The sequence below is a fragment of the Apus apus genome, chromosome 19 (genome assembly GCF_020740795.1).
Source record: "Apus apus isolate bApuApu2 chromosome 19, bApuApu2.pri.cur, whole genome shotgun sequence".
In the NCBI taxonomy this organism is placed as follows: domain Eukaryota; kingdom Metazoa; phylum Chordata; class Aves; order Apodiformes; family Apodidae; genus Apus; species Apus apus.
Genome location: NC_067300.1, coordinates 8,766,637 through 8,777,758, shown reverse-complemented (window position 1 = coordinate 8,777,758; position 11,122 = coordinate 8,766,637). Strand labels below are relative to the sequence as shown.

At 48.8% G+C, this 11,122-nt stretch overlaps 1 long non-coding RNA gene across 1 annotated transcript; it reads left to right on the top strand.

The window, feature by feature from the left end:
* The first annotated feature begins 1,124 nt into the window (after window positions 1-1,124).
* On the top strand, window positions 1,125-5,450 carry LOC127392655 (uncharacterized). The gene is made up of 3 exons (XR_007891311.1): window positions 1,125-1,306; window positions 5,002-5,040; window positions 5,413-5,450. It is a non-coding gene; the product is annotated as an uncharacterized LOC127392655 (long non-coding RNA).
* The last annotated feature ends 5,672 nt before the right edge of the window (window positions 5,451-11,122 follow it).

Below are 11,122 nucleotides of genomic sequence, written 5' to 3'. Positions count from 1 at the left end.
ACCTGGAGCCCCTGCCTCCCCCCCCCATGTGTCAGGCACCTTTGGGAGGTGGGTAAAGCTGCTGTATCTTTGCCAAATCAATTCTCCTTCACTTCACTTTGTCTCCTTAGAGTCACATCTCCTTCCATCAGTGGTGATAAATATATCCTGTGCTGGGCAGGACCTGTGTGTCTTTCAGAGGCATTTCCAAAGCCCAGAGGAGGGGTCTGCCCTACCACTGTGCATACTGGTTGTTACTGGTTTCTCTCCCAGGTTCTCTAATTACCACTGGGCAGGTTCATGAGGTGCCTGGGGATACTTGGTGCCAGTGAAGGGAGCTAAAGGAGAGCTCAGGATGGTTCCTTCCTGGAGAGCAAGATGACATTGATGATTTATTTCACTCTCTCTCTAAGGTAATTAGGTACCTAGGCAGTCTTAAAATGTGTATCTCTTTTCTCCAGCAGACCAGAACAGCCTTCTTTGGTTCCAGTCTGGCAAATAAATATGTATTTACACACTTTATTAGGATGGGTATTACTTTCCCAGAAGACTGGCATAACTCTTCTGCTCTGGTATTTTATGTAAAACTGCATTTGCACATTAGTTTGAAATAGATATGACAGGCTAGATGGACCACAGCTGCCTGGGCAGTCTCTGAGGAGCTGTGTGTGAAGACACGTGTGCTTGCAGGTATGAATGTTGCTTGTGGCTTCCTCAGGCCGTGGATGTGGCACCCACAGCTACAGTTCTTCTGTAGGAGGAGGAAATACCTGGCCCACGCTTCCATTAGTTCCCAGAATGATAATAAAATATCATTAGAATGTCAGGCCAGCTCCAAAGCAGAGGATGGCAGGTGAAACATCAGGAAGAGGCCACCAAGTAAGTTGCTGATGTGTAAAATTTGGTGTTTGGGTCTTCTGGATCACTGGTGCAAAAGCCTTTTGTGTGAGGCAGTGGGACCATTGTCCCCCCCAGTGTCACCCCAGTCCCAACCAGGCTGCCCCAGTCCCTTCCATCCCTGATGGGAAAAGTGCTCCTGCTTTCCACTGGGGTTTTGCTCCTGGCCCAGCAGTGGGATGTGGCACATTCAGCCCCCACCCTGTGACCATTCCCCCTGTGCTTTGAGGACTCGTGGCAGGAGCAAAAGCAGATCTCACTGACCAGGGTTTCTAATTACTGGTGTTTTCCTGCAGACTGGTTTTCCCAGCTCCAGCAAGGACGTGTGGAGTGACAGTCCCTGTCCCAGGCACTGCAGCATCCCACAGCTAAAGCAGGTGGGAGTGGAAGAGAGGAGGGAGTTTTGCCTGTCCCTCCAGAGCCCTGGGAGGTAGGAAAAACATTTTCATGCTCTTCCACGCACAGCACAACCTTTGTAATTGAGCACCTCACAGTAAAAATGGGGCTGGGTTAACCTGAGGGAGCAGCAGTCCAGAGTATGTCAATTCTCATATAATTTTGTAAAGCTGCTTAACCAAGAACCTTGATGCATTTAACACACATTAGTAGGTAACAGCAATTAATTTTCAAGCCCTCTAGCAGTTCAGGCACAGGCAGGATGGGGGCTGTCCTGGTGTCTGTCCCTGACTCTGAGCCCTGCTCCTGACTTCAATCCCACCAGGCTGTGGCACATCTCCCCTCTGGTGACACAGCAGGCTCAGAGCATCTGAAATCTAATCAAGCATAAAAACCAGTGGATTAGAGTTGTCCCTGGGGGAAGTTTAATAAGGAATGATCACCAGTTAAGTAGATTTCAAAGAAAAGCAAAGGGCAGGAAGGCGAGGTGGCTCCTATGGGTGTGAGATGGCTAAATGCTGGGTGAGGACAGGAGAACTGAGGTGACATCTGGAAGAGTTTGGGAGCTGAGAGTGAGCTCAGACCCTGGATATTGACTGTTGTTCTACCAAAGGAGACTTCAGAGGGGGCTGTAGGTGCAACTGCTCAAGAAGTGGGCTCTGCCTATGTTGGTTGCTTACCTTGAGATGCCTTGAACTGGCTTTCAAAAGTCTGTGGAGGTCCCAAGTCCTACTGGTCTCCCTTTTCTTACTCCTAGGACCTTTCAGCCCTTGAGTTTCAGCCCAGGCTTGTTAGAATTGTGTCTGCACAACCCCTTCCTCACCATGCTGTGTCCCTCCATCCCCTCATCCCAACTCTTTTCAGAAGAATATTTCCATGTGGGCCTGATTCTAAGCAATGGTTGTTCCTGCTGGCTTTAAGGGAACTACCTAATCTCCTTTAAATTAAGCATATGATTGGGTTTTGGCTAGATTGGGGCCTTGGGCCTTAATCTCTTTATGCCCCACTTTCTTAATCTGCAAAATAGTAATTATCTACTTCTTGGGGCTAAATTAATTTCCCTTATTTCACTGATGCTTGCTCTGGCAACATGCAGGTTGCTGTTCTCCCACAGATTGCAATGTTCATGTTGCTCAGCAAATTCTGTATTATAGGTCCATAGACACACCCACTCACACAAGTCTAAGCCCCAGGAGGGCAAAAACCATAAATGCCATGATGGCCAAGGCAGGATGGAAGCAGTAACAGTAAGGATAAGAAAAATGCAATTCAGGGATTCAGAGGATTTGGGGAATGGAGAATAGGCTGAGTTGCATAAAAAGAAGGTAAAAAACTCAATGGAGTTAAGAAGTAATGAAAAGTATAATGAATATCAAACAGGATGGAGGAGCTTAATTAAGAACTATCTTGTTTCAAGTACAGCTTGAGAGAGCTGGTGGTGGTCAGGGCAGAGGATGAGGAGTGAAACATGGTTTTTAACCTCTTCATGAATGTCAGGAGAAAAAGGAAGAGCAAATGGAGTTTGTGTGGGGGGGAAAATCTACTGTGGCTTTGCCTCTGCTCTGCAGGAGAGTGCAGATTTCGGGAGAAGCTGACACATGTTACATGTTTTCTGGGGGAAACACAAAATGAAGAAGGAAGAAGAAAATCCTTTCCTAAAATTACCCTGGGATAACTGCCTAAATAACCCTGCTGGTTTTGGTCCCTGAGATTTGGAGCACGTAGCACTGTAGGACATGGAGGAGATTTTGCTTCTGCACCTGCCACTTGTACATTCCTTGTTTGTACATTCCTTGTTTGTGTTGAGCTGCAGACAAGTACAGATCACATTAGGGATGATGCTCTGGTGCAGAAATGTTGGGCAGATTAGATCTTGTTTCAGTGTGGTTCTCTAGCACGTCTGGGCACAGCTTTGTGGAATGATAAGGTTTGAAAGGCTGCAAGCTGGAGCAGTAATGTTCATTAAGATAAAATCAAAGACAGGCTCCTGCTCTCTGTTTTCCAGAAGGACTAATTCCATAAGAAGGTAAATATATTAAAAAAAAAGGAAAAACCAACCCTAACTGAGCAGTCCTCAGGGGAAACTGGAGGCTTTGACATCCCTGTTTTCATTTTCTTCTACCACAGCCTGCAGAAAAAAGGACAGCTGAGAGAGCAGAAGGGAAAAGAGAGAAGTCAAAAAGTGACTGAGCAGCATCAGGCTGGTTAAGTCTAATTCCAATGCATTGATTCTGCTCAGCTCCTTGGGGAATGAAGGAATGAAAAGGAAAGGAGGAAGAAAAGCAAAATTATTGAAAGGAGTAATTCAATTTGGGAAGAATTATTCTCCTAATGATTTATTGCTTCATTAATGACTGAATGGACAAATGATTTTTTTTTGTTACTTACTAGGAATTCAAGTGGCTGGCTGAAAGGTCACTGGATGTCACAGCACCAGACTCATTTGTTTCCATTTAAATACTTACTGATCTCAATCTTTCTCCTGGATCGATGGTACCTCAAAGCTCTCCCTCCATGTGTCACAAGCTTTCTTGGCTTCACTAAAATGCGACCTGGTGCTCTGAGGATGTTTGGTAATGAGAGGACATAGAGGAACACCCTGCAATGCCCTGTCCCCAGCCCTGGGGACATACTAGATAATTTCATGCATGTACATTGTAATAAGTGAATACACACCTGAATAATTCTCTGGTGTGTTTTATGCACTGATACTAGAAGTAGACACAATAAATGTGGACTCAGGCCCCTTCACAGGGCACACATCAATGTGGAAATCTCTATTGCAAAAGCCTTGTGGGCACGAGGCTGCTGGGTTAGCAAAGAGATTGAAAATTCATTCCCTGGCAGCAACACTCGGTGCCTCCAGGCTCAGCAGCACCTGCTCAGGCACACTCCTTCAGCTTTCTGCAATTAAACACCCTCCTAAAGTCCAGGCCCTGTTAATTGGTCTCAGAATTGCTTAGTGCCATCACTGGGATGTCTCTGCTGGGTGTTGCTGGCTGCTGCCTTCCAGGGGCTGTACCAGGCTGGGCTGTACTGGGGCCACCTGGCTCTGGGGGGGGTCAAAACTCACTGCAGGGGGTGGTGGAAACAGAGATGGGGTCTGGGGAAGGGAAGGTAGGAGAAGAATGGGGGGAAAAAACTGGTCCCATCATCCAGTGATGCACTTTGAAAGAGTAAGTTCAGCCTGGGGTCTCCTGTGGTCAGAGTCTGGTGGTGTGATGGGGCTGGCCTGGGGCAGCTCCCTTCCAGTCTGCAGTGATGAAGGTCAAACTGCTCATCATCACAGCCCCAGCTCCCTGAGGTCAGCAGTGAGGCCCTGTGGCTGTTGGATAGGAGCTCCATACAGATGATATGCAAACATATTTAAGATTTCTTTGTCTATTTGCAGGAGCAATATCAATTTGCAAGGATGAGCTCAATTAACATAACTCATTACTTTCCCATGTGTAACTTATTCATGTCAAAATGAGCTGCTCCTTTGAAGGGACTGTCAAGGGGAAGATTGCTGGGCCCCTCTATTTATTTACGAGTGTTGTGTTAGAATAGCAAAAATCTTTTCTTTCTTCCTATAAAATAGGAAGATTCCCTTTTGCTAAGCAGGGAGAAAGCTTGTGTGGGGGCTGAATTAAAAAACAGTCTTTGGAAAATTATTTTTTGGCCACAGACACAGGCTTGGGAACATCACTGCAACCTGGACATTTACAATAAAACCTGTTTTCTTTTTAGGGGAAGAAAGGCAGAAGAAGTTTCCCTGCTGAAGAAAAGGTGAAAACGTTTTGGGTATTTCTAACTCGAGGTTTTCCTTTTTCAAGGTTGACCCCTTCTTTATTTGAAAGTAATGTTCAATTATTTGTATTGATGATACAAATAACTGAAGTTAATGGATGCAAGAGGAGGGAGGTGAAGGTTGGGTTTGGATCAGGAGCAGAATCACCCCTCTGAGCCTTCCCATGAGTCCCAGGCACTGCCTGTTGCTGTAGAAGGGGAACCTGTAGCCTGTCCCTTTCTCACACATTTTATGTCCCTTTTGTCATTTGGAGCAGTGGCTCCTGCAACCTTGGATGCTTTTGGGGGCTACTGAAAAAAGTAGTCAGGGGTCTCTGAAATGTGTTCTTTGTGTCTATTTTCTCCTTGCAGAGGCTGCTTCCTCTCTCCCCTGATGCACACACCAAGAGGCCTATTGTAAGTCATTGGGTTGGTGGTGGTTTGTTTGGGTTTTTTTTTTTCCTCCCCTAAAAATCAGCTCTTCCACCATGAAATTGCTGCCTGAATGCTGAGCTGCAGCAAAACCCAGGAATCTTGATCAGCCCTGATAGAAAATGACAACTGAGGGTTTTGACGGGCATGATTCACTTGCTCTGTCAAACATCAGAAACCATTTGAAGGCTCTTTTTTCTTTTTATTTGAAGGAAACTGCAGCAGTGCTTGTCCAGCCTGTGCTGGAAACTGGGTGGGGCTCAGCCAGGGAGCTGCTTGGAAATGCAAGTGTTTATAGCAAAAAAAAGGGAAGGTCATGGCTTGGGTTGCCTGCACATCCTGGTGTCCCATCTGCTTTCCCTGCAGGTGTGTGGGGTGAGAGCTGCCACCCTCCTGCACCTGCAGGTGCTTGGAATCAATCACAAAACTGAGCTCCTGGATCCCCTGAGGATGAAGAAGGAAAATAGTGAACATCTCACCTTCCTTGGAGCAGTTACTTACTCATACTTATCCCAGTCTTATTAATGCTCCAAAAATATTTCCATGAGGGATTTTTTTTTGCCTTTTTTTTTTGTCCTCATGGAAATGTGAGGAAAGAAGGAACACCAGTGATGGGCACTTGTGCTGTGTCAGGCTGTGTGTGCAGGTGAGGAGGGCACAAACCCTCATCCTTGGGGGCTTTTCCCTCTCTCTGTTTTTTCTTTCTTTGCTTTCTGATGCTTTTCAGCCATCAGGTGGGCCTCTGGTCCCCAGGTCTGCTCCTGGTGTCCTCCTGGGTCTTGTCTGGAGAAAAGGAGATGATTTTTTTTTTTGACAAACTTTACCAGCAGCAGGAACAGGTCATCCTGCCAGGAGGATGCTGAGCTCCAGGATATTCAGCTCGAGTCCCTGAGGAGAGCAGGGAGTGGAGGTGAGCAGCTCTGTGTGATCTTTTGCCAGCCAATACACCAGGGGATGTTATGGGAGCACCGTGAAAGGCTTGGGCACCTGCCTGGGCACAGCTCCTGCTGCCAGGCCAGGAGTGAGCTCTTATTAATTCAGGCAGCAGGATGGGGAAGCTGAGCCTGGGGTTCCAGCTCTTCAGCTGTGCTGGCAGGCTTGGAGAAAAGCCCTTCAGAAGTGTCCTCATCTTCCTCACCTGACCCAGTGGCAATGGGTCACAGTACCTGGTTCTGTGCCCCTGCTCATGCTGGAGGGCAGGTGCTCATCCCTGGGGGTGCTGGTGACACCAGCCTGGCCCTGCTGCAAAGCACAACAGGTTTGCTTTGATACGGGGATGTTTTTTTTGATTAAAACTCTTTCCCCCTCCCATTGCTCCTGGTCTCAGTGGAGCTTTGGAAATGTTTCTGCACTTTAAGTTGCATGTAATTAGGGGCTGGGTGTCTTGGGAAGCAGCCCTGGATGTGCTTAGCAGCATCACTTTCTGATTTTCAAGGCAGCACTTACTAGGCAGGAGAGGAGGAGAAGCAGGAATGACCCAAGCCCTGTGGGAGCCACACATCATGCTCCATTTTTTTTATACCCTCTATTAGGCTGGAGTGTGGGTGTGTGGGATGATGCAGGGCTGGCACCACAAAGTGTCTCCTGAGCCATGGTGTTTGGTGGCACAGCCATGGTCCAGCCAGCCCCTGCTGGCCTTCTGGGGACCTGCCTCCCGAGGGAGAGCCCTGCCCACCACAAACAGCCTTTGCTGTGTTTTGCTGCTAGTTCTGGTGAGAAGAAATGCTGGCAAAGAGGGTCTTTGGGGATGAAGGTTCAGATTTTGGTCCATCAGCCAAATGAAAAGATGATTTTTCCCCTCAATAAACAACCCCCCTCTTCCCTTTCCTGCTAGCCAAGACACCTGCTCCTCTGAAAAGAGCTTGCACTGAGAGATGCCTCCTACCACCCTCCTCCTGCCCTTTCTCCCTGTTCTGATTTGCATTATGCTGCTCAGACTCCTTGCTCAGATGTGATAGCAGCTCGGGGGGTTTTCTATTACTAAAGGCTGTTAACTTTGGCTATTATTTGTCTTATGCCTTTATCAGAGAGGGAATCCTACAGGCCTGGGATCAGACACGGTGTCAGGGTGGGTGGAGGGGGGGTCTGTAATGAGCAGCTGCACTGGGGAGGTTTGTGCCAGAAGCTTTTAAAATCAGGAAAGATCTGAACTGCTACCAGAGTGGGTTTTACTCAGCAGTGCAGCACCCAGCCCTGGGAGACGGGCTTGAAAGGAGACAAACCGACTGGTCCAGGTTTGTGTTGCCACCCCCTGGCCAGAGGGATGCTCAGAGCTGCCCGTTTGCACTAGTTAGCTCTGGTGCTGGTGTGGGCAGAGCCAGGCAGGGTCCCACCACTCACTCCGGGGCTGCTCCAGACCCGATGGCTTTTGGGGAAGCTTCTGTAACTGCAGTTTCCCTCCAGACACGTTCTGGAAATGTAAAATTGCCTTTCTTCTGACAAGCCAGGTAGCCTCTGGGCTGGGGGACACGGCTCCTGCCAAGCTGATTTATCCCTGCTGAAGGTGTCTGTGCTGCAGCAGTGCCAGTGAAGCCCCACTTTGGTGGCCCTGTGTCACTGTCCTTGTCTGTCAGTCTCCCTGTCCTTACTGGGGGCTGGCACCCCTGCCCATTTTGGTCCCCCTGGGTAATGCTGCCTGATGGAGAGAAGACCATGCCCTCCCTCACCAGCCCTCCCTCCAGCCTGGGTGTTCCTGCCTGGCAACACCCAGGAGCAGAACCTGCTCTTTGTTTTAAACTGCTGGTCTTTGTCCAGGGAAAAGATGCTTCTGACCAATGGAAAATGCTATTTTCTTTCAATCCAAAGTTTCCAGCTCCTCCCTTTAGCCTTCAGAAAAATTCCCCAATGACTTGTTCTCTCTTCCTAAAATGTCTTTCCTCTTCCCAGACAAGAAAATGAAGAAAAACCTGCAGCCCTTGGACCAGATCCCCTGCATAAAAGCATTTTGGGGCAGCATTGAGTTGGTGCAGAGAGAGATTTCCCAATGACAGGCCATGAGAGCCCCACACCCTCCCCCTGCCTCTCTCCATCCCTGCCTGGGCAGATGGAAGGCAGCAGCTTTTTAATTATTAAAATTAGTGCATCCTTGAAAATGCATGGCATGCTTTTGGCTCTGCAAATCATTGTTTCTGTGAGAGAGGAGCAGTAATAAAATTGACCGACAGAGAGGAATAAACAAGTGGCACAGATGTAAATATTATACAATCTGCATTTCCCAAAATATCCCTGGCTTGGCATCAGGAGTTGGATTCAGAAGAACCAGAGCAAGGATGCTGATAGAAAACAAACAATTATAGGAGGCAAATAGTAATTAATCATTCTGTATATGGGTCTCAATGTTTGTATGCAAGCTCCTTGCCAAAGGCTCGAGGTGCTTGACATCCCCACAGGCTCCCTGAGCTGGAGCAGATTTTTGGCAGGTGCAAAGGGATGTAAATCCTCTGAAGTCAGCAGAGGTGGATCTGGGGCTGTGCTGGGAGCCCATCCAGCTCTTTGGGGTGTCAGAAGGACCAGGCACACCCAGCTCTGCCCCCCAGCTAATGTTTGCTTCCAGGGAACCCCTTGCCACTTCGGAGCTGGAAAATATCCCCTCCTGCTTTCCCTTTCCATGTCACAAAATGCTTCCAGGGGCAAGACCTGGAGCACGACTGCCCACTGAGACGTGGCTCAGCCTGGGGAAAAGGTGATTCTTTGGCTCAGGGGCTTTTGTTGCTACTTTTCTCTTTGGAAAAACCACGAGAATACAGTTACATGGAGCTGCTGAGACCAGACGCAACTCGGTGCAGGGTTCATCAGTGGGTGACACGGGTGGGTTTTAAGGGGAAGGGTGCTCGGGCACCCAGCCCTCTGTGGAGCACCACGCTTCCTGCTCCCTGCCTGGAAATCCAGAGCAATATTTGTTGGAATGTGACAACCCCTCTTTAATGTCCCAGTGTTTGAAGTCACATTGGTGAGACATGTCCCATCTGGTGAGTCACAGCCCCCTCCTGTCACTCGCTTACCTGCAGGGCTCTGCAGGAGGGGGGATGACTAACCCACGCAGAGTGACACATCACAGGGAAATGTAAATATTGTCTTTTATTTTTTGCCTTCTGAAGCCTCCAGAAGAAAATTATTTTTGTTTCAGTTTGAAAACATGAGCCAGCCTGGCGTTTGCTGCCGTGGCTGGGAGAGCAGATGGGTCAGCCCTTCCTGAGCAGGTGGTGACTGGGAGATGCTGCTGCTTCCCAAGGGTGCTTCTGGCCACCCTCCTGCTCCCCACCCCACAGGAAAAGCCCTTTGCAGGAGCACCCTGCTCTGGCTTTGTGCATCCTCTGCTCCCCAGCCTGCAGATGATGCCTGGACCTGGGATCAATATCCCAAGGGACCAGCTCTGGCCCTTCTGCCTGACAGGGATTCATGAGACATCTGATCAAAATCCCCTCCCTAGTCCAGGAGACACTGATCAATGGGTCATCAACTGCGCGTTAGGCTGGATTGCTCCAGCAGGAAGGGGCTTTGGCAGGGATGGGACAACTCACTCCCTGCCTTCTGGAGATATCCAAGGGATCTGGTCACAGCTCCACCCTATCTTTTTTTCCCCACATTTTTCTTTTCAATAGGGCTGCAGACCCTTCCTGTTCCAAGAGGACCATGGGGACATGGGTGGGCACAGCCCCCTCCCCATGCTGCAGTTGGTGCTCTCCTCCCATCTCAGTGCTCCAGTGGCCCTGGGGGATGTGGGACAGGGAGGGGACAGGGAAAGGTCAGGATGTGCAACAGCACTGGGGGGACATGACTCCAGTCCCTTCCCAGTGCTCCTTCCTCTGTACCCTCACCAGCATCATCTGCAGGGTGGGTGCCCAGTGCAGTGATGCCCAACACCTCATGGGATGCCCAGGGCCATCTTGCAGAGAGGTGACACTCAGCTGGGGATGGTCCTCATGGCAGTGGGGACAGATTTCCCAGAGTCTGTCTCACATCCTCTGAGCAGCATTCACCCCCCCCCCCCCCCCCCCCCCCCCCCCCCCCCCCCGTGGGCTCAGCTCATTTGTGCCAATGGTGTAAATGGCATTTCAGTCTCGTGTCAGACAGGGAATCACTGCAGATGAAAGAGGTGGGAGCCCGTGTTCCCCTGAGGCATGGCCTTTATCACACCCAGCCTCCCAGCACTTAGCATCAGAGGGAAGGGGAAATCAAAAGAATAAAAATAAGTGAATGATTACAGAGAGCATAAAGTCTTTTGCAATATAGTTCCAATTGCCTTTGAAGGTTCAGCCTAAGATGCTCTTTCCTTTTGTGTTATTAGTGTTTTGAAGAGAAAAAAATCTGTATTCCCCACAACCCGGGTTGCTGCTCTGCCTTTTATAAATGCTTGCCAGCTCATCAGCCCCACATTAAACCAACAGTTCAAATTCAAACCAACTATGCAAGTGGATAAATGTAGCAGTAATGGCAGGAATTAGAAAGCAGGGCACAGGATTGGAGGCAGTGATGATTTACGAGACCCAGGCAGGAACAATCAAAGGCATCAGATCAGTTCTTTGCTGCCCTGCATGTGTCTATTTGCATTTTATTACTGATGGCTGGACTTTTAAAGCTTAATTCTCATCTGGCTGGTGAATAGATGCTGCTCTTTTTTTGTTCTTAACGGAGCAAAATCATTAGGAAA